Consider the following 24,380-nt stretch of genomic DNA (forward strand, 5'->3'; position numbering starts at 1 on the left):
AGAATGGGTCAAACATTTCACGAGTGGGAACTCGATCAGCTAATTCTCGACTCCATCTTCCGAAAATAGGATACACCCAACTTAGACCTCTTTGCATCTCAGGAGAACCGAAAATGCCGATTCTTCGCCAGTTAGGAACCTCAGAGAGGGTCATGGGGGAATGCATTTTCAATAAGATGGTCAGGAATCTTTGCTAATGCTTTTCCCCCATGCCCTCTCATTTCCAAAGTTCTAGAGAAGCGTGCAGGCTGATCCTCATTGCTCCACATTGGGCTCGCCAGCATTGGTTCACTGAGCTACTCCTACTCTGAGTCCAAGCCTTATCACCTTCCAGTGATAACTCAACTAACCGTGAGCAAGGGACAAATCCTGCACCAATATCCAGCCTCTCTTCAGTTGCAAGCTTGGCACCTGAATTCAATGAGTTCAAAGATTTAGAGATCCCCCAGGACTGTAGGGATGTTTTGTCCAGGGTTAGACCTGAGCCCACCAATTAACCATACAGATTAAAATGCAAACTTTTTTGTTCTTGAACGACGTTGACCCTCTTCTCTCATCTCACTAACAAGTTGCTTTTCTACTCTCTCTCTGGCAAATTCAGGTCTGGCCTATGCATCGGTGAGAGTCCACCTCGTAGCCATCCCCTGATACAGGCTTACTTCTGATAGGTCCTTCCTTTGTTCCTTTCGTATCCGCAAACAATTCATGAAGGTAATAATCTGAAAGAAACACGTTAGTTAGATTCCTCACCTTAGAATATCCCCAGGTGTCAGGCTGGATCCGGAAAGATTTTTCGTCAGCAATACCCTTTGCGCGTCGCTAGGCGGCGTCTGCGGCGCTGCGTCCGTCGTCCTCGTCGTTCGCCGGAATGACGTCTTCGGAGTACTTAGATGCCGCCCTCGCGCGCTGACGTCCGTTCTTCTTTTTTCCGCGCCAAACAGCGCCGATCCGGGAAGAGCTTACCCTTTTAGTCACTTTTTGACTAAACTTTTTGGACTCTTTTGTCTAATCTCGTCGACTCGATCTGGTGCCGGTAGGATGCCTGGTTTCAAAGCCTGTGACTCCTGTCACCGACTGATGTCGGTAACGGACCACCACCGCCGGTGCCTTTACTGCCTTGGGGCCGACCACGATGCGGAGTCGTGCCTCGACTGCTGGGCCTTGACCTCGAAGGCTAAGCGGGAGCGGTCCCGCAAGCTTCTTGAGCTCTGGCACTCTGCTCCGTGCCGTTCACGGTCCCGGTCGAGGAGGAGGTCGAGGGACCGGTCGCGGAGCCGCAGCCATCCTCACCGCTCGTCGGGTTCCAAGTCTTCGGGTAAGTCGAAGCATAGTAAGAAGTCGAAGAGACGACATCGCTTTTCGGGCTCCCCTCGCCGGTCGCGCGATTTGGTTGAGTGTCCGGGTGGTACCACCCCCGCGGCTCCGTCAGAGCCGCAGGAGCCGCGTCCGTCCCCATACCCGCCAGTCCCTGGGACTAACGCGACTCCAGCGGAGATCAGTGCCTTCCTCTCGGCCATGAGGGGCCTGGCTCTGCTGTCGATGCCTGCCGGCACGCCTTCGGGCCCCGCGGGCTTGACTGGGAGGCCTAGTGAGCCGGCGGCTCCAGCGCCGTCGTCGACTTCGGTCCCGACACCGCAGGTCCCTGCGGGATCCAGGCCTGGATCTCAGTCGGTGCCGGTCAACCTCACAACCCCTCCTCTGCCGGCGTCGACTCCGGTGCCACCCCCGGCGCCATCTCCGGACGATGCCGTTCCCCGGTTCAGTCCCGGTCTGGGCCCGGCAACGTTGCGGCACCGCCCGGTGCTGCATCCGATGCCGATGGGTGACCATTTCATCTTCCGTCCGGCTCCGATCATTCCCTCTGTTTATCAGGAATCGGATGACGGTGGCGACTGGGAGGGCTCTGATGACCCTCTGGCCCGCCAGGGTCAGTTATCACAGGACTGGGCAGATGAGCTGGGGATGCCAGTGGCCTTGACACCTCCCCTGACACTGGCTTCATCTCTCCTCCGACCGTGGCTTCGGAGGAAGGTGCTACCTTTTCTGTGGTGTTGCGTAAGGTGGCCGAAGCCCTGAAGCTAGAGCTACCTACCGTGGCCGTGAGGACTAACCTCACTGAAGTGCTCCAACCATCAGCAAGCTCCTCGGAGCCTCTGCTGCTGTTTAGCGAAGCACTGATGGACGTTCAGAAGGGCACCTGGTCCAATCCCTCCACAGTACCTTCTGTGGACCGGAATGTGGCCCAGCGCCACCGCCCTGCACTGGGCGACCCCAGTTTCCTGTCCCAACACCCCATGCCTGAGAGTCTGGTTATCCAGGCCTCTACTTCCCAGACCTCCTTCCCGTCCGCTCCCCCGGATCGGGAATCCAAGAGACTGGAGCAGTTTGGTAAAAAGCTGTTCTCCTCCCTTAGTTTAGGGCTGTGGTCTATTACCACCGCTTGTTTCTTGGACCGTTACTCCCACTCTCTGTGGGATACGGTGGAGGACGTGCTGCCCCTGTGTCCGGAGGAGGCCCGGACACGGCTCGCCCAGGCTCTTGCCGAGGGGCATGACGCATCGCAGTATGCCATCTGATGTGGTTTGGACACGACGGACTTGCTTGGCAGGGCAATGTCGTCCACAGTGGCGCTTCGTCGTCACGCCTGGCTGCGGTCCACGACTTTTTCTGGGGATGGCCAGAGCACCCTCATGGACATGCCCTTTGATGGCAGTCGCCTCTTTGGCGACAAAGCGGACAGTGTGCTGGAGCGCTTTAAGGACTCCAGGGCTACGGCCAAGTCCTTGGGTCTCTCGGCCCCGCGCCCGCAAACTTCTGCTTTTCGCCCCTTTCATGGCCGCTGAACCAACCTCCACACGGTCGCGGACGTGGATTCCGCCGAGGCGGTACAGGGGGACAACGTGCCGGTCCATCCACATCCACCCCAGCAGCATCCGCCACAAAGCCCTCCTAGTCCGTGCCTTCAGGCCCATTCCACGCCAGTGGGAAGCAGAGTTCGCCATCACCTGCTCCACTGGTGTTCCATCACTTCGGACAGGTGGGTGCTGTAAATCGTCCGAAGGGGCTACTCCCTCCCCTTCGAGATGACCCTTCCAGCCATGCCACCGCAGTGCCACCGCATATCGGGGGATCACTTGAATCTTCTACGGGAGGAAGTTGCGGCCCTCTTGGCTAAAGGGGCCGTCAAGCGCGTTCCTGGTCCAGAAGTAGGCCGTGGTTGTTATTCCCACTACTTTCTTGTTCCCAAGAAGGGCAAAGGGGGCCTACGCCCTATCTTGGACCTCAGGAGCATCGACGCCTTCCTCCGGAAGGAAAGGTTCAAGATGCTCACCTTAGCTCAGGTTCTGGCTGCCCTAGACACTGGAGACTGGATGGTAGCGTTGACTTGCAGGACGCTTATTTTCACATCCTCGTTCTGCAGGCCCACCAGCGTTACCTGCGGTTCATGGTGGGTCAGGAGCATTTTCAGTTTACCGTGCTCCCCTCCGGCCTCACCAGTGCCCCTCGGGTGTTCACGAAAGTGATGGCGGTGGTTGCAGCTCATCTGCGCAGATAAGGGGTTCCAGTCTTCCCCTATCTCGACGACTGGTTGTTGAAGGCGGGCTCGCCCCAGGCAGTCGTCTCCCACCTCCAGACTACGGCCAACCTCCTGCATTTGCTGAGGTTCTCCATCAATGTGCTGAAGTCGCATCTGAGTCCCTCCCAAACGCTCCTCTTCATTGGGGCGGTTCTGGACTCGGCGCAGTTCCGGGCTTATCCTCCGGAACAGCGGGTCTGGGATATTCAGGGTCTGATTCCCATCTTTCGGCCTCTATCCCGGGTTTCGGTCAGGTTGGTGCTGCGGCTTCTGGGTCTGATGGCCTCCTGCATCCTGTTAGTGCATCACGCCAGGTGGCGAATGCGGGCTCTGCAGTGGGACCTGAAGTTTCAGTGGGCCCAGCATCGGGGCAACCTGTCCGACCATGTCTTGATCTCGGAGGGCACTGCAAGGCAGTTGCAGTGGTGGCTCACGGACCGCGATTGGGTCAGTGGCAGATCCCTCTCCCTACCCCAACCGGAGCACGTAGTAGTGACGGATGCGTTCCTCCTGGGATGGGGGGGGCCACATGGGGGAGGCGGAGATCAGAGGACTTTGGTCTCCGGCGGAGTGTCGGCTCCATATCAACCTTTTGGAGCTGAGAGCGATCCGACTTGCACTGAAGGCATTCCTTCCCGTTGTCCGGGGAAGTGTAGTGCAGGTGTTAACGGACAACACCACCGCCATGTGGTATTGCAACAAACAGGGCGGGGTGGGGTCGTGGACCCTTTGTCAGGAGGCTCTGCGCCTCTGGACATGGCTGGAATATCAGGGCATCACCCTGGTGGTTCAGCATCTGGCGGGCTCTCTGAATGCTAGAGCATACAAACTCAGCCACCGGTGCATGATGGATCACAAATGGCGTCTAAACACGGACGTGGCGCAAGGCCTCTTTCGGCAGTGGAGAGAGCTTTGGTTAGATCTATTCGCCACCGAAGAGAATGCGCAATGTCAGCAGTTCTTCGCGTTGGAGTTTTCAAGGCGGCACTCGCTCGGGGACGCCTTTCGTCGCGAGTGGAGTTGCGGTCTGTTGTACGCCTTTCCGCCTATACCACTTCTGGCATTACTCACATGTTTCCTCCTGTCCCTTTCGTAATGCCTCAGTGGGATTTGAACCTGGTCTTGACATATCTGATGTGCGCTCCCTTTGAGCCACTTCATAATTGTCCCCTTCATCTTCTGACTCTTAAGACTGCTTTCCTGGTTGCCATCACCTCTGCTAGAAGGGTGAGTGAGCTCCAGGCTCTCTCTTCTAAGCCTCCTTTCCTTTCTGTCCATCCAGACAAAGTTGTTCTCCGGACTCGTCCTTCCTTTCTTCCTAAGGTGGTGACTGCCTTTCACATTGGGCAGTCTGTCACGTTGCCCACCTTCTTTACGCCTCCGCATCCTTCGAAAGAGGAAGAGAGGCTCCACCGTCTGGACCCAAAACGGGCGCTGTCCTTTTATTTGGACGGCACCAAGCAGTTCTGGGTGGATGACCAGCTTTGTGGGCTACGTGGGCGCTAAGAAGGGGAGGGCGGTACACAAGCGAACCATCTCTTGGTGGGTCGTATTGTGTATCAAAGCTTGTTATTCCTTGGCTAAAAAGGAACCTCCTATAGGGCTGAGGGCCCATTCCACTCGTGCCACAGTGGCGACAACTGCCCTGGGTCGGGGAGTCCCCTTGCAGGACATCTGTCAGGCAGCAACGTGGGCCTCGCTGCACACGTTTGCCAAGCATTATTGCCTGGACAGCCAAGTCCGGAGAGATGGCTTCTTTGGCCGTTCTGTTCTCCAGGACTTTCTGGTGTGATCTTGGTTCGCAGACCCACCACCGGGGTTGGTATTGTCGGGGTATCTATTCTAAGGTGAGGAATCTAACTAACGTGTTTCTTTCAGATGAACAAGTTACTTAACTTCGGTAACGATATATCTGTAAGAAACATTAGTTTGATTCCTCACCGACCCACCCATCCTCCCCGTTCTGCGAACTGACATCTAGGGTTAAGGTTATCCTTTTCAGGGCCCTAGACTTTTTTGGCACCAGTGTCGGTCTCTTGCATGGCTGTGCGTTCCTGGCGTGGAAAGCTATGTACAAGAACTGACGTCAGCACGCGAGGGCGGCGTCTAAGTACTCCCGACGACGTCATTCTGGCGCACGACGCCGACAACGGACGCAGAGCCGTAGACGACGCCTAGCGACGCGCAAAGGGTATTGCTGACGAAAAATCTTTCCGGATCCAGCCTGACTCCTGGGTATATTCTAAGGTGAGGAATCTAACCGATATATCGTTACCGAAGGTAAGTAACTTGTTCTTTAGGACTTTCCCTCTAATTCGTCTCCCTCTGCCGGAATGGCATCTCAACATAGTAGTTTCTCAACTGATGAAACCACCGTTTGAGCCAATTTACAAAATAGCAAAATAGCCAGCTCTGATCATGGCCGCTTGCAGCTGATGCTCTGTTGCGAACCCTCTTTCCAGCCTCCTGAACAGTGTTCCACCGCATTGTTTTCCCACCATTAACAAAGATTCCGCAACCGGAATGCAGGCAGCTCACCTCAAGACCAATTTTGCCCTTCTCCGATCGAGCATTGCTGAAATATCTGCTGTGACGTCCCTCCCAGTGAATATGCGGAGATGTAACCCGGGGAGCTATGAACACGCGCCCGGTGCCGAATAAAGTGCACCGTGATGCCACCGACCTTCGTTCTATCCAACGTGATTCAGCAGCATGATTTCATGAAAACAATCGGGAAGCTGTAGTTAAGTGCTGCTGGCGCATCACCGGAGCTGCAACTCTACATTTTACTGCCCAGGCTTGCATTGCAGAGCACAAGGTGGCGGAGCTGAATCCGTAGTTACGGCAATTGGCAGGAGTTTAACTGGACTCTGACTGAACTGCTGATCGTGATGGGCACTCCGTAGAAGAGGCGGCCGGGACAGAGTGGCGGCTGACCGGGGAATCTCGGACGAGCGATCCCGTAATTACACACGGTCATCTGCGATCTACTCATTAGAGAGGTGAGAGCGGCTGGGACTCTTGGGCGTCTAGTGAGAATCTATGCCAGGGGGGTCCTGAGCTGGGTGGGGGAGGCGTGAGTCGCGTAGCCAGACGGGTCACAGTTGCATGACTGTGGGGAGATGCGACCGCGCTTCCGGCCTGGTTTGAGGCTGCTGTGCTGGGGAACTGCGGAGGCGCTGAGGTACTGGGAGCTTCTGGGGCTGCACCGCGTCCCCATCGCCCCTGCTGCAGGAATCCAGTGAGGAGACAGTGAGGCGAGAGTTGCCTACATTGCTGCCCGCAGACCAAGAACCGCACAGCTCATGAGTGGCTGCGCGATGCACCAGGGACACTGAATATGACCCAGCAGCTAGTACCACAGGCAGGAGCCCATGACAGATTACAAGCCCGAACCTCCCGCAGGAGGCACCTGGAATCTAGGGGGGTCTCATAGGACAGCAACAAGGCGGTGGAGAGCACTCAGTTGCCATTGCCTGGCTCCAGCATGGTGGACTCGGAGCTCCGAGGACGTACCATCCCACCTCAGTCACAGATATGAGCCTGAACTTTATGGGGCATCTAGCAAGGGATCCTCCACTAAACGAAACGGGTGGTCAGTGGACGATGCACCCCAATCTGGACAACATAATCATGCGAGGAGTGCCTGATCCTATAATGGCCGCCACAAGTGGGCTTTCCACACAAGCACTCTTTCTCCCCGTGTGGGCGCGGGATCCAGCATTTGTTTCTCTGGGGCTACAGGGACCTCTACGAGCGGCTCTTCCACCTCTTCTCCCATGGGGCGAGCTGGAGGATGAAGAGGACAGCGTCTCCTAGTAACACCTTGATAGTTGCCTTCTATGGATCTATGACACTGCCTCATGGGCGGCAACAGAAACTATTTGTACCTACCCAGAACCTGACAACCCTTGGTCATTGCCCGGTGGAGCTGGCCTATGTAGCTATAGAGGTGTCTGGTTCACCCCCTTGACTGTCACCTACCCAGCCGGACATCGGACATTTGTTCTCACGGTTCTTACACGGCTTCAACTGTCTTTCTCTTTGACTGCTTTGAATGCTTTGCTCAGAAACTGTTGGCCTTATCGCGGAGCCAGAGTACGCTTGGCAGTTGCCCGGTGGAGCTGTCCCACGCAGCTATAGAGGAGTCTGGCTATGTTTCACCCCCTCGGCTGTCACCTACCCAGCCGGACATTGGACATTGTTTCTCGCGGTTCTTTACAGTTTTATCTGTCTGCCTGTCCCCCCCCCCCCCCCCAGGTCTTCCTGACACTTTCTTCATTCCTCTCCCCTGTTTCTCACCCCCTCCCCGCCTTTCCTCATATAACCCGAGTCTTGGTTTAGGTTACGCGCTAATAACTTGTTTTATCGTGTAATCTCATGTTTTTCTCCTCAGCCTATACTTGTAACTGTAACTGATGTAACTTTCGTAACCTGCGGATCCTCATGTGAAGAGCTCTGATACCTCCGGGTCTAGCCAGTGCTACATAATACTTTAAAAATAAAATAAAAAAAATAGAACTCAAGTGCCTGACTTGAAAGGTGGCATTATTTCTGGCTCTTACCTCTGCGAGGAGAGTAAGTGAAATCCAAGCTTTCACTATAAGAGAACCTTATTTACGATTCACAGAGGACTACGTTTTACTGAGAACAAATCCTAAATTTATCCCGAAGGTTCCAAATCAGTTTCACCTTAATAAGCCTATTGTCCTATGCACATTTTTCTAAATCCATCCTCTCCAGCAGAGATATCTCTTCACCGTTTAGACGTTAAAAGATGTCTTAAGTTCTATTTGCGAAGAACTAAACTACTTCATAAAACGGATCAATTGCTGGTCTCATATTGACCTCAAAGACTGGGTGCTTCAGTCACAAAGAAAAGTATTGCAAGATGGATTGCTGCGATTATTCAGCTCTGTCATACTACAGCGAGTAAACCGCTCACAGTCCAGGCCAAAGCACATTTCCCAAGGGCAATATCCTCTTCTGCTGCTCTGTTTGCTGATGTCCTGTTGACAAGATGGAAGAGTACGCATACTTTTACGTGCCATTGTCTGGATCTGGCTACTTACAGTGATGCAGCTGTAGTACAGACGGTTCTATGGCATCTGTTTCAATAAGGTAAGCCTCTATTCCTAGAGATATTTTTTCCTTATTCATTTGTGTTTTTACTATTAGAAGATACTGTTTGGCTTTGGCAATATATTATGGTATTATTCATATGTTATTACCCACCATCCGCCAATGGTATTTAATTTTTGCTTCTATGCTTGTGTGCCTTTACAACTGCCACCTGCTCTGATTTACACATGTGAATCTATGAAAGATTTTATACTGGAGAAGAAAATTAGTTACTTACATGTATATGCGGTTCTCCAGTATTGGTAACTTTCATAGATTCACATGCGACCAACCCTCCTCCCCTGAGAGGCTTTTCCTATTTCCTCAAGTATATTGGTCCACACTTCTGCTTGAAAATCTGAGGAACTCAGCCTATATTGGGAGTGTTATAAAGGGTCCTGTCGCCTTATTGGTGGTTGTTCAAGTTAGGTTCTTTTTTTTACAAAAGAAAGTAGATCAGCTATTGCAGTAACTGTTCATTGCATTGTCGCCTATGATAGTACTATCTACTGCTTTTATAGCAATACTTTGCCCCAGTCCCACTCACTGAAGTCAGTTCCTTTCTTTTTGTTCCACCAGACCAGAATCAAGATCTCCCTCTTGTCTCTTTTTGAGAGTTTACCTAGATTAATATTCTTTTTCAGTGTGAAAGGGACATGTTACCTCCCAAAACGACTGGTTTAAAGCCCTCTGAGGGCTGTTGCAAATGTCTGACAGATCCTCATCCGATGTGACTGTGGTGCCTGGGGTTCAGCCACGACTCTAAAGGCCTACAGTCGAAGTAAAACACGAGACATTTAAGTGGGACTCTGCCTCTTCCTGATATCCCCACTCCTTTGAGAAGAAGTGTAGGCGGCACCTTACTTCTCTTCCAGGGGATACTCATCAATAGTCATAAGCACTGTATTATCTCTGCCCACGTGTGGGAACCCGGAGCATATACAAAAAAAATACATATATATGTGTATGTTGTAGAAAAAGGAGTACAAAGTGCGAAATAAACACACACATATACATGTATAACATAAAAAATATGCAGCTCTATACTTATCCTATAGGTTAAGAAGCCAGAGTTACATGTATTTCTCTAGTATGAAAATAACACATATACCTATAATATAAGAGAAGGATATGTACAATAATAGCATTCCGCAATAACCTTTTATTTTCATAAAAGAAAACAGGTAATGGCAGGCAATTAGCCAAAAGAAGGCTGCATAAATAAATAACATCTCTGTATAGAAAAGGAAACTGGCACCTCGCCTTTAAGGCCTCAGAGACCCTGAGCACCTTGCCTTTAAGGCCTCCAGGAGCCCCATGCTCCCATCATGCACCACAGGTGACAGGTCAGTTCTTTTTTCCGGCTCTTTCTGTGAGGAACCTGGAGCTTGAGCTTCACTGATTTTGACTTTTTTCAGTCAGAATTGATATTCTAACTACTTTATTCGACATTTTTTGTCACTGGTGGTATTTACCAGTCTTTGTCTGACAAATTGGTCATTCTTATTAGTGAGAAATAAAACCTTTATTTTACAAATGCCCCTCCTGTGGGAAGAAGATGGCCAAATCTGATCCTCATTCGGTCTGCGTCGTGTGCCTGCCTTCTTCTCATGACACAGAGACATGCTACCATTGTCATTCACTTTCAAGAAGAACATTGAAAGATAGAGAGATCAGATCAGACTTCTAGGCTTGATGGAGAGAGGAAAACATCATGAAAGTGGCCCAGAGAGTCAGCATACCTCTAGAAGGTCCTCCTCTCCGAGAAAACGGCGAAGTTCTACATCACTAGAAGTAAGAAAAAACATCACAGCGCGTCGTCGACGTCGAGACCAACTGCACAAGTGAGATCGACGTCAAAGACAAGATCACCGTTGAGAAGTAAGTCAATGTCGAACATTGCCAGTGGCTGGGGGGCGCGGGCGCCCCCACAGTGAGACCGATGGCTCTGTGACCTTGATTGGTGTCAGAGAGCGGAGGAAACCATTTACAAGTCCTGGGGCTGTACTAAGAAATGGAAGAAGGTATGGGGGCCTTGGCGGAAATACCGGGCCACAAGGGGTGGATCTGGGCCTGGTGTAGAAGTGTAACCAGTTCAGCATATGCCTATTATAGCTTCCTACTGTTTGATGAAATGTTGTTCTATTGCATGCCATATGAACTCTTTCGTGCAATGTATGAGATCATGAGCAAAGTTAATAACATTTCCCCCAAAAAAAGAGCGCGCTCGCAAGGTCTTCTTCCCGCCGATCGCATACACCAAGGAGAAGACGGAGGTCTTCTACAATGACCCTATCAACAAGGTCTTCGTATAGAGATTACTCACCGACTATCTCGTCAACGCCACCATCCAGGGATTCCCCAGTTGATGATCTTGGGACATTCAACGAGGTGCTCTGTAGAGGTGCCAGCAAGTTGAATATAACCATGACTGTTCCGCTGGTGACTACTTCCATCATATTTGAAACCCTGCACCATTGAGCTTTGGCAAAGCCCCTTCTTCCTTTGGTGCCAGGAGTATTAGAGCCTGCAATGAAAACCTTTTTGACACCTGCCACAGTGGGCTCGGGTCCTGCAAGTATTTAAAAAAAGTACAAGGCCCCAGACCAAGATCCTTTGTTTATGCGGTCTGACCCTCCACCGGATTCCCTTATAGTTGCAGCCGCCAGAAAGGCTCATTCCAATATTTCCATTTTGTCTGCTCCTCCAGAGAAGGACAGCAAAAACATGGATTCTTTGGGACGGAGAATGTGCAGTACTTCTGGGTCTGTCATGACAGTGGCTAGCGCAGCCGCTCTACTGGGACGATATGACCGGTCTTTGAGGCTCTTTAACAAGATTTACAGAAAAATTACCCAAAGGCGATCAACGGAATTTTCTAGAGATTGTACAGGAAGGTGGTCTAGTAGCAAACCAGATCATTAGTACAGCGGCCGATTCTGCAGACTTGGCAGCCCATTGATACACACATGGTATTTGCTCTCGAAGATCAGCATGGCTTCGACTCACGGGTCTCAAACCCGATACTCAACGAAAGATAGTCAATCTGCCCTTTAATGGTTCATTGTTGTTCGGTTCACATGCGGACGACGAAATGGCAAGAATGTAAACTGATTTGGATACCCTCAAGGCTGTGGGCCTCGAAAAGAAGAAAGAATTCCATCGTCACTTTCGCTCTTATGACAAACGCCCTTTCCAGCAGCGGGGTCAAACCTCTAACTGGTCATCGCAGACCCAAGGTCAGACGCAACAAAGGTCTCCGTTCCAACAACGTAGACCGGGACGTGGCAGAGGTGGAAACAAACAGCAGTCAACAGCACCAAAGCAGCCACAAAAGTAATGAGGTGTGTCTTCCTCCAAAGCTGTTGTCCACTGAGGAAGTGTTTTTCGTAACATCTGGAGGAGTCGAAACGTATAACAAAAGACAAATGGCTCTTCAATATTGTACAAAATGGCTATCTTCTCAGGTTCAGAACTCCTCCTCCTCCATCTATACCTCCGAGAGGCATTTCTCACCGTGACCACCAATTGTTACAAACAGAGGTAAACAACTTTCTTACCTATCTTCCTGCAGGATTCGTTGGCTATCCTCAAATCTCTTAAATCAGGTTCCCCCGCTGATCCCTGCTTTGCGAGGCAGCTCGCTGCAGTGGCAGAGGTAGTTAACTTTGAAGTAAACAACTTTATTAATTTATCGCTTCAAACAGCCACGGTTCCACTGGAGTGGAAACAGGCTAAACTACTCTCCCTGCTAAAAAAAACCCTCCTTAAATCCAGCCATATTAGCTAACTACCAACTCATCTCACTACTTCCGGCAGCGGCGAAGGTCTGCGAAAAGGCAGTACATAAACAACTCTCCAAGTTTGTCGAATCTTCGGGCGCCCTACACCCTGCTCAGTCGGGCTTTAGGGCCACTTATAGTACTAAGACGGCCCTGGTTGAGATGTCGGAGGCTATTAGGGATTGCCTTGATGCAGGCGGCAGAGCAGCTCTGATTTTATTAGACCTCTCTGCCGCATTCGATACTGTGCCGCACCGTCAACTTTTGGCTGGCCTTTCCAAGATTGGGATCTCTGGCTTGGCTTGGGACTGGATCGAATCCTTCTTAGAGAATAGGACACAGCAGGTGTGGCTGCCTCCATTCTCCTCAGCTCCAAGAAGGGTGACTACAGGAGTCCCCCAGGGCTCAACTCTTAGCCCCCTGCTTTTTAATATTTATGTTACGCCATTGATTTATTTGGCGGAGGAGCTGAGCGCAAAGATTATAGCATATGCAGACGACACCCAGCTCCTCTTTACGTGGAAGGAGAACGATCTGCCCCCTGCATTAGCCAAAAATTGACTGGCAGCAGTTTTTAAATGGTTGGTAGAAGCCCAGCTTAAATGCAATGAGGACAACCTCTACGGGTCATTCCCTCCAGTCTTCAGGGACAACCTTTGGCCTACAGGCTTCCCCATGCCCGAATCAACAGGGACCCCAGTGAAGAATTTGGGGGTCTGGTTCAGCGAGGACCTCCGATTCTCTCCACAGATAAACAAACTGGCCGGAGTGTGCTTCGGCGCCTTGAAGTTACCCAGTGTAACAGTGGGACAGCGTGTTCTATTCAAAGAGCCCACGGTGCCTTATATAAATCTGGGCCTCCCTACCTCAGGAAACGCTTTGAGTTCTATTTGCCCCACAGGCATCGCCGCTCTGCTGGACAATGCCTCGCCTCTATTCATCGCTACCACCTCGTCAGAACGGGGGGTAGCTCCCTTTCTTATAGGGTGGCTAAAGCCTGGAATGCCCTTCCCTTTGAATTGCGCAGCATTCAAGACCTCAGGCTGTTCAAAAAGCAGCTGAAGACCTTGCTGTTTAATTAACCTTCAGCTGCATCTACACACTTTTCTGTCTTCCTACTATTGGCTTACGCACCGGGACACTACAGAGTATCTGTGCGCGATACAAATTCCTAATAACATAACATCTTATTGAAGAAAGGAGCTATAGAAAAAGTCCCCACTCCTCAAAGAAATCAAGGAGTCTACTCTCGCTACTACCTTGTAAAAAAAAAAAAAAAAGAGGTCCCACCACAGAATACAAACCTATACTGGACATGAGACTGTTGAACAAATACATTCGCTGAGAGAAATTTTGAATGTTAGCACTCCATCAAATTTTCCCTCAGCTTCATCAAGGGGATTGGATGTGCTCCATCGACTTACAGGACGCATACTTCCACATACCAATATCAAAGAAACATCACAAATTTCTACGATTTCGAGTGTCATTTAAACATTACCAGTACTCAGTTCTCCCGTTCAGGCTCAAACCAGCCCCCCGGACATTCTCCAAATGTATGGCTGTGGTGGCCGCTTTTCTCTGCAAGCAGAAAATATTCATATATCCTTACCATCTCCAACTCTGCTGCAGGATCATCTCTCCTGCTGCCTTCAGCTTCTCAACAACTTGGGCCTTCATGTCAATTTCCAGAAATCCATACTAAATCCAACACAAAAGATCCATTACCTAGGCTCCTTCCTGGACACCGAAAAAGCAAGCGTGTGTCAGTCAGTCAGTCAGAATATCTTTATTCGACTTATTACAAGTCATACAAAGAACAAAAAAAAATTACTTTGCAATGCAATGCCTACTATACATCTATTTACATTTCCCACACAAAAAAACCTAATAAACAAACAGAAATTTTTTTTTTAGACATGAATAAAATATTTCTATACAAATCTATCACGTAAACATGCTCAAACAACAAGAGAAGTTTTAAAGTAAGCTATGGCTAACAGGTTTCGCCCGCATTGCGGCTACCAGAAAGTTTGCCATACAAAAAGTAACATGTATGTTAGGTAGTAGTTGTAGAAAGAGCAGGGCTGGTCTTACTTGGACAAATCCAGCTTTTTTCAAAATAGGCAACAAATATTTCTTTCTCTGCTCATGGTATATACTACAAAACATAACAAAGTGCAGAGTATCCTGCACCGAAAAATTGTCGCAGCAGCACGGTGGGGCCTGCTCAGGCTTCTGCCAGGTCTTAAATGAACCTAGATAAAAATGTATCAAATTAAATCGGAACTTTGATAATAAAAACCTGTGATATGGGAATGTGACAAAGTTCAAGTAGGGGGCGAGTGAGGGTGTACAAACCAGGAGGTTATGAGCCCTTACTGCGGGTTTCAACACTTCGAGATCCTCCCTCCGTGCTTCCTGCCTATCCCTAAATAACTCTTTGATGGTTACTATGTCCTGTCTCCTAATATTTTCCGGAGATGAAAAAAGATCTGGGCGACCCAGATCTGCAAGGGTTTTAGCTACATATGCCAACCAAGGAATACTGGTGTATTTATCCAAGGATAAGACATCGTGCAAAATCTTGTGGTTCAGAGGTAGGTCATCATTTGTCCACAATTTCAGCCACAAGGTTAGCGGAGCAAGGCTCAGGGTATCAGACAGATGGGGCAGACCCACCTCCTTATGGATGGAATACGTTGGGGTGGATTGCGGGACTGAGAGCAAGGATCTAATGAATCTATTTTCTGCTCTCTGAATTGGATCCAGGTTTACGTAACCCCACAGTTGGGAACCATAGGCCGCTATGGCCACTGGTTTGCTCTTGTAGATTTTCAGAAGGGCTTGCATGGGCCTAGCCCCTAGCTTCCCAGCAAAGCCCAAAACCGCTGAGGAGGATCTTATTACCGCCAATCTTTTTGCTCTTATCTGAGGGCCCCAAGTTCCTTTCTGGTCAAGTATTACCCCCAAATATGGAAATGTGGACACGTTGGTGACAGGGACTCCCCTGCAAAAAAATGTTTTGTGTCTTTTTTTTGTTGCATTCACGCCCCATGACCATCGTGTGTGATTTAGAGGCATTGACCTTAAGGTCCAGCGTCTCCATGAAGCTACCAAAAGCGTCCAGGAGATGCTGTAGGCCTACCCCAGTGCGGGCTATCAGCACTGCATCGTCCGCATACAGGAGCGCTGGAATTTTGACATCTCCTGCATGCGGAACGTCGGCTGCCTGTCCCTGCAGGTGACTGCCCAGCCTGTTGATGTAGATGGTGAATAATACAGGGGCTAGAATACAGCCTTGCCGCACCCCCTTAAGGGATTTAAACAGGGGGGTACGTCTGCCATCATTTGTGACTCGGACAGCTGCAAAAAGCTCCTGGTGCAGTTTAGCCATAAACACAACCAAAGACTCATCAATGCCCATCTCCAACAATAACTGCCACAATTTCGACCTATTCACCAGATCAAAGGCAGAGGAGAGGTCCATAAATGCAAGGAACATGGAGCCCTCCTTTGCCACTGTATATTTAGAAATTAATAGATGTAAGTTTATACATTGTTCGATCGTCCCCTTTTTTTCTCTGAATCCATATTGTAGTTCAGACAACCCTCCACGGCTCTCAACGTTGTCATTAAGTCTGGCTAGAAGAACTCTGCCTAATATTTTTACCGTTGAGTCCAAAAGAGATATGGGCCTATAGGAGGCGGGATCATCTCGCTGGCCTTTATTTTTATAGATAGGGACTATGGTGGATGTGGCCCAAGAACTGGGTACATGGTTGTTGGCTGCGTTAAACACTTTCGACAATACCGCCGACCACAATTTGGGAGAGTACATGAAAAAATCAGCGGGAACACCGTCAGGGCCGGGAGCTTTATGTCTTGTTGTAGCCATCAGGGCTTTTTCTACTTCTTCGGGGTTGAAGACCAACGGGTCTGCCACTATAGCAGGTACTGAAACATCTGCAGTTCCTTTGGACCCACCCTCATATACATTTTTGAAGTGGTTTAGCCATTTGTCGTCGGTGATCACACAGTCCATAAGAGCATTATTGTCTTCAGAAAATAACGGTTGTCTAATGATCTCCCAGAATCTTTTACTGTCCTTCAGTACTGCAGCTGAGAGGAGATTTTCCCATGCTTCGCGTTTAAGGGATTCTTTGCGGTTCTTAATGGCAACCTTGTAGCGTTTCCTTAATCTAACAATATCCTCCCCAGCCCTGGGAGAGGTTTTTAACGCTGTCAACAATGCTCTGTGCGCTTTTGAACAAGCAGAATCAAACCAACGTTTTGTTCCAGAAAATCCTTTTTTTGGCTTGACTAAAAGATCCTTAGCCACCTGGCCACAAATTTCCTCAAAAGCCTCTATAATTTCTTTACCTTGCGCCCCCGATTTTTGACAGATGGCCACTTTGTCCTTTATTTTTGGAAAATTTATTTCATAGAAATTATCCGGGATCACTTTGGCCCATTTCAGTCGTCTGTCTTGGTCGCAGGGTTTCAGGGGGTGTGCTGGTTTAAGTGCTTTTGGCGGTGCTCCCATCTGGCCACCCCAGGCCACTTCAAGTAGTACAGGGTTGTGGTCACTGTAGGGTATTATGACTGTACAATAGACCATAGACCGGTTTAAAATATCTTGTGAAACAAAGATGTAGTCTATCACTGAGCCATGGTGACTGCCAATGTAGGTTGGCGCCCTAACGCCCTTATCGGGTTCATAAAGGTCATGGTTTGCTAATAATTCTTCTAACTCAAGCCCCTCTGTAGAGTGTTCAAAGTGGGGGCCCCGAGGGGCATCCTCGCCCCCCTCAGTTACATTGTCACCTCTTCCCATACAACCCAGATTACATAGATGAATATTAAAATCTCCTAATAGGATAAACTCATAAACTAAATAGATATTCTGAGACACTTTATTTAAGATATTATCTAGGTTAGCGACATTACTCCCACTGTGTTCGCTGTTCCTAGAGTTGTAAAAATTAATATATATCGTCCTGCAATTGTTACTAGTCGTCCTTTCAACCATTAGGATGTTTACGGAATCTGTATTTATCTGCCTATAGGTGCCCTTCAGATCTAGAGAAAACATAATGGCCAAACCTCCTTTAGCTCTGCCCATGCGGCTAGGGACTGCAGGGATAGAGAAGCAGGTGAATCCATCCCACCAGAAATTAGCCGATATGTCCCACGTTTCTTGCAGGGCAATTATATGTTGCTTAGAAATAAAGCTCACACATGCTTTGTCCTGTCGTTTTGCAGATGAGCCAGCTATGTTCCATGTTATAATTTTACAGGCGTTGGTAGGTAACCTCAGCTCTTTTTCCCCCAACAAACACCCCTCAGCTAAGCTTAAGGATCTGACCGCCTTGTTCTGAGCTACCTCAGGTGCGTTCTGTGTTGGAACGATGTTCAGGGTTGACGCTATGCAACCCTCCCCCTGGTATGATAGCCCAGGGTTGTCCAACGGGACATAACTCTCAAGTGTTTCATAAAATGTAAGCAGGCGGAGACCGTCATTGGTGTAACACTGGCTAAGGTTTATTTCGGGTCTAGTTATGGACTCACTTGCTCGGACATTGCAAGGTTTAAGTCAATCGCAGTTGTTTAGATCCGCTAAGGGAGCATACCTATTCCCCAATCCGCCCCCCCAATCAAAAGGGGTAGCTGCCTGACCTTGACCCATAGCTGCGATGTTCCACATAGGTAAAGGGGTATTTGGGCGTATCGGAAAGTAATCGTTTCTCGCCCATGGTACGAACCTATTGATTCGCCCAATGGGATCCTGGCCCATCCAACCCGGGCCCCAACCATTAACGGCAGGGTCTGGTGGCATGGGAGGCCACAAATTTGACTCATGCGCGTGGTTAGATCTTCCGTGCTCAAAGTTAAATATAGGCCCAGGGCGCTCGTTGGGGAATCTATGTCTAAAACCGCCTTCCCAGTTTGGGGCGTTATTCGCTCTCCTAACTCTAGTAGGGTTAGAAAAGGTAGGGAGCTGAGCCTCACTATAGAAGAATTTTAGGGTGAGCGGGACTATAGAGCCGCTTCGCCTTTGGGGTGGGAAGATGTTATTCAAAATTTTTGGGAGGACCTCTGTGTTGGCAAAGTTTATAATCACACAGTCCCCCTTAAATTTTTTGGGATTGGACCCAATCCAAGGTACCCTCCTGGTCATAACAATATCCCTTGCTAAACTATCCATCCCTTGGGGGGCCATGGTCATGTTTGTAGTAAGCCAATGAAGAGCTTTATCCTTCAAGTCCTGTTTCGATTCTATTTTGTTTTGTGCTAAGACTGGGACATTTGCTAGTACTAGCACAACTGGGGAGGCTTCCAAAATAAATTGGGCTGATATATCCTCATGTATTGTCCCAATTCTGTCCCCTGATGATGATGTCGGCGCGGCTCCGCCCGCTAGGTCCTGACTGGGAGCCGTTAATAGAGTTGAAGCTACTGCTAAGGGCCCCTCTGGCAGTGTAGGCTGTGGGACACTCTCATTTGGTAGAGCCTCTACGGCTCCCGATGCCAATTTTGTGACAAGAGCAGATAGATTGGCCACCTCTACCACCAGATTACTTTGTGCACCCCCCGCCTTCTTAACCTCCGAAGTTAATTTATCCAGTTTACCAATCAAGGGCTTGATGATTGTCCTAATTTTTATATCAATCATATCTTGGATCCGATTAAAGAGTTCATCATCAACAATACGTCTGGATTCTGCATCGGCATCAAAGTCAATTTGTTGCCCTTCACGTCTTGGGGGTGGTGTAGCTGCCTTTCTCCTGCCTTGTTGTTTCCCCCCTCTCTTTGAGTGAGATTTTCTACAGGTTCTCACTGGCCGTGGAACGGGCTGCCCCGGTGACGGTACTTCCTCGATGGAAAATGACTGGTGATTATGCTCTGAGGTATTGCCGTTATTGGCCGACGAGTTAACCAAAACATGAGGATCTTCTGCATCGCTGGCCAAGTCTTGTGGGATATGAACTAGGCTATTCGACTGGGGAAGAACTGGCGGTGTGGTCAGTAACTCTGGAGCAGATGCCCTTGCGGGCGGGCTTTCTAACGGAAGAACTGGCGATTGGCTCAAGCCTAGCGATTGCCTCCTCTCATTGTTGATCTTATTGACTTTTTGAACCACATATGAGAGCATTGTGTTGAGGGGCTCCGTCGCAGCAGATGCGGGCTTTTTCCTTACCATAATGCCTACCTCTTACAAACGACCGAGCCAATTGACCAAGGTATGTGTCAGGATCCACAGGCAGATGGCAGAAGACCTGGGGGTAATGAGGGTTAATAGAGTTCTGTACCTTACTAATCCCAGACGGCGAACCTTAGGGGGGTGGCCTCGCCTCGCCTTCTCGGGCCTCTGAGGGCCACAGAGGGCCCGCCCTTTGCCCGGGCTTAGCCCCGGGCACTCCCGCGCGCTCCCGCGCAGCGAGGCACGTCACTTCTTGTAGGCGTTGGTTAGGAGGAACATGAGGGGCGGGGCGGTCAGGGAGAGCGGGCCAGGTGACTTGGCCTCGGGATCGCCGGGGCTCCTGGGAGAATGAGTCCCGGTTCCCAGCGCTCGCAGCCCTGTCACTCGCGCACACACCCTGCAGGTAACAACACTCGGCTTGGCGACCTTGGCGATGCGGGACCCTTCGGAGGAGAGGTTGTCATCAATCCAAGAGAAATGCCTGAACCTTCTTCACACGCATCTCCCGACAGTTCGACATGTGTCATCGCTACTGGGCTCGATGGCATCATGCATCTTTATAGCATCAAACGCACGATTGCACATGCGTCCATTACAACAATGCTTGGAAGACCAGTGGATGCAAGTATCCGGGCGCTGGGAGGATCAGGTAATTCTCCACCAATCAGCCAAAGACTCCATCCGGTGGTGGATGAAGCGACCGCACCTGATGAAGGGAGTTCCTTTCCACCAGGACCCTCCAACCCAGACTATAGTCACGAACACCTCTCCAGGGTTGGGGTGCTCATATGGGTCCTCTGCAAGTACAAGGTCTATAGTCAGACTCAGAAAAGAGTTACCACATCAACCTGCTAGAGCTGAGAGCCGTACATCTAGCTCTCAAGTCCCTGTTTCCGTTGTTCAAGTCTCGGTCCTTTGTAATCCAAACGGACAATACAACGGCGATGTATTATTTGATCAAACAGGGCGGTACCCGATCGAAAACACTCTCCATAGACTCTCAAACAATATGGAACTGGCTTCTAGCGAGAGACCTGTCAATTGTAGCCATTCATCTACCGGGCTCTCTCAACTCCCAGGCGGACTTGCTCAGCAGAGACTTCGTCGAAGCCCACGATTGAGTTCTCAACAACGAGGTCACTCGCAGCATCTTTCGAGAATGGGGAATGCCAGGTAACGACCTGTTTGCAGACGCGGCAAACGCAAAATGCCCCGTCTTCGCATCCAGGTTTCCCCAACAGGGATCTCAAGGGAATGCCCTTTTGCTCGAATGGTCTCAGAGCTTACTGTACGCTTTTCCACCGATTCCGTTGATCTCAATTGTAATCAACAAGCTGTACAGGACCAACGCCAGGATGATCCTAATAGCTCCGGAGTGGCCTTGCCAGTGGTGGTTTCCGGATCTCCTTCAACTATTGGAAGTGCCACACAGGAGGTTGCCATGCCGCCCTGATCTCCTATCCAAACAGGCAGGGAGAGTATTACACCCCAACCTGTCCTCCCTCCGGTTGACAGCATGGCTCCTGAAATCATACAATATGGACACCTACAATTGAATCCAGACTGTATCGCTATTCTCACAGAAGCGAAAAGACCTTCCACGAGGAGATCGTATGCCTTCAAGTGGAAGTGTTTCTTCCTATGGTGTGTGGACAATGGACATGATCCCATCCGGGGTCAGGAGCAGGTGATTTTATCCTCCTAGCTGCATTTGGCTAGATCTGGTCTTAAGTTGGCTTCTATCAAAGTCCACCTTGCAGCTATCGCAGCCTATAGGAAGTCACCCAACCAGACTTCTTTGTTTAGGATTCCTGTAGTAAAGTATTTTCTTGAGGGCTTGAGAAAGGTTTACCCACCAGTCAGGTCTCCCTCTCCTCCATGGGAGCTTAGCATTGTGTTAACGAAGTTGATTGGGTCCCCTTTCGAGCCTATTCATAAAGCTTCCTTACAGCATTTAACATGGAAAACTGCGTTCCTGGTGGCTATTACATCTGCTCGCAGGGTGTGTGAGATCCAGGCTCTTTGCTGTAAAGAAGCTTGCACTGTGTTTCACGCCAACAGAGTAGTTTTCAGAACACATCCTAGTTTTTTGCCTAAAGTAGTCTCTGACTTTCATATTAACCAGACTATCACTCTACCTACCTTCTTTCCGAACCCTTCGAATCCTCCAGAAAGATCTCTCCACTCTCTAGATCTCAAGAGGGTTCTGAAGTTTTATTTGGATAGGACAAAGACACTGAGGAAATCAGAACGTTTGTTTATTAACTATGGTCCTGTTAACACAGGTTCTGCAGCTTCCAAAAGATCAGTTTCGAGATGGATAGTTTCTTGTATTCTACTGTCATACCAATTGGCCAACAAATCCCTTCCGGGGAAGCCTAAGGCCCATTCCACTAGAGGGAAAGCCTCTACCACGGCTCTCCTGAGGAATGTACCCATGGCAGAGATTTGTAAAGCAGCTACATACGTTTACTCGCCACTACTGTTTAGATGCTGACAACAGGGATGGTGAATCGCTTGCAAAAAGACTTTAGCTGTTTGGCAGTGTAGGTTTCTAACCTGTCTTCCTCAAAGAGGAGATCCTCCGAAGCATTGGATGTCGGCCTACCTCGTGTAGACCTGACTGGCAACTACAGTCAATCAATAGACCACAAAATACCTGGCTGGCAATCACAGTCAGCAATAGAACAAAGTCAAACCGTACGCGGTTTACTCTCACCAGTAGCACACCTGGCTGGCAATCACAGTCAACATCTAATATAATGCAGGTTGGGCAAGCCTCGCTGAGAAACTTGTTTGCTAATAACGTTTAACATGTCTACGTCAGTTTTGTATGCTGTTTTTTGCTCGTCCGCGACGAAATGGGTATGGGCGTGCTACTCTATTCAGTGCTTAAGACTATTGATGAGTATCCCCTGGAAGAGAAGGATAAGTTACTTACCTGTAATCCTAGTTCTCTTCCAGGGGTATACTCCTCAGTCATAAGCAACCCTCCCGCCTCCCCGGAAGAGCATTAACAGTTTATTCGGTATTCTTGCATCTTTGATGCAGGTTGCTACAGGTTTCCTATACCGTACAAAAGAACTGACCTAACTGTCACCTGTGGTGCATGATGGGAGCAGGGGGCTCCTGGAGGCCTTAAAGGCAAAGTGCTCAGGGTCTCTGAGGCCTTAAAGGCGAGGTGCCAGTTTACTTTTCTGTACAAGGATATTATTTATGCAGCCTTCTGTAGGCTAATTGCCTGCCATTACCTGTTTTCTTTTATGAACATAAAAGGTTATTGCGGAATGCTATTACTGTACATGTCCTACTTGTATGTATATGTGTTATTTTCATACTAGAGAAATACATGTGTCTCTGGCTTCTTAGCCTAGTGGATATGTATAGGGCTGCATATTTTTTATGTTATACATGTATATGTGTGTGTTTATTTCGTACTTTGTACTCCTTTTTCTACAACATACACATATATATGTATTTTTTTTGTATATGCTCCGGGTTCCCACACGTAGGCGGAGATAATTCAGTGCTTATGATTTTGATGAGTATACCCCTGGAAGAGAACTAGGATTACAGGTAAGTAACTTATCCTTCTCGTTCTCACTCCAGAACCTGTTCGACTTCGGAGCAAATCTCATAACTTGTTCCGGCACAACCAGAGTTTCTGGGGCCGTCCACTACACATAAATCGATCAAAAAGTTCTGTAATGCCTTGCTCCAGCTGTTAGGATCCTTACAGACTGTCTCTGGCACACCTGCGGGCCCAATGGAGTGGAGAGGTTTTTTCACCTGGATTATTGTTGACAGGTTCGCCCTTGGCGCAAGCTGGACCCTTCAAGCCTTCAATGGGGCTGCCTCTGGGTCCTGTCTTGACTCCCCCTCTGGTGCCGTGGTCAACGGCAGTTCCAGGCACTTGGTTGCTGACTCCATTGACACCGGAAGAGGATGCTCTAGTAGTCCTTTATGACACCTAGTTGTGCCGATTCGGCCTTGACTGAGGCTGCACTCGTGTGTTGTTGAGGCCCTGCTTTGTTCACAATGACAAACACCTTGCATTCCTTGTTTGGCGTGGATTAGGATAATGTAGGTGATTAGATTAGCCAACCGTATTACGAAGAGAATCGGTATGATAACCTGCAGGAGGCTAATGCCCTTGATAATTTTGCTACGGCAAGACTGCTCTCCCGGCTTTGGCCTGCCTCTCTGGAAAGTGCTTCTTATGTTATGGTTATGCGCAGATTAGCCAAAGTCCTTGACCGCTCCCCACCATGGAGGTTTAGTAAAGTGGGTTTCTGTTGCAGTAACCCCCACCCCTCCCCTCTTTTTACCAGATTTCTAATGCACTTTGAAAAGATGTGCCCTGGGTGTATGCCAATCAGGTTCCCAGGGCCTGTGTTCTTTCCCAAAACTGTACCTTTCTACCCCCACTTGGCACCTCTCTGGCCACAGGTAAGCCCTTTGTAAAAAGTACCATGGGTACCAAGGACACTGTGACCAGGGAGGGCCTCTAAGGGCTGCAGCACATATTGTGCCACCCTTAAAGGTCCTGTACCTTAACACACACACTGCCACTACAGACTGCATGTTTTTGTGCAGAGAAATGTTAAGAGTCGACATGGCACACATACCTGTGTGCCTTGCCTACATTCCGCTGCCTATGGTATAGTTAAGACACCCTTCTAGCTGGGTGCACTAT

The 24,380-nt window shown here is 49.4% G+C and overlaps 1 protein-coding gene across 3 annotated transcripts in view; it reads left to right on the forward strand.

The window, feature by feature from the left end:
- BRWD1 (bromodomain and WD repeat domain containing 1) overlaps positions 1–24,380 on the forward strand; it is a 2,304,433-nt gene that overhangs the window by 363,073 nt on the left and 1,916,980 nt on the right. The window lies entirely within an intron of this gene.

The sequence above is a fragment of the Triturus cristatus genome, chromosome 8 (assembly GCF_964204655.1).
Source record: "Triturus cristatus chromosome 8, aTriCri1.1, whole genome shotgun sequence".
Classification (NCBI taxonomy): domain Eukaryota; kingdom Metazoa; phylum Chordata; class Amphibia; order Caudata; family Salamandridae; genus Triturus; species Triturus cristatus.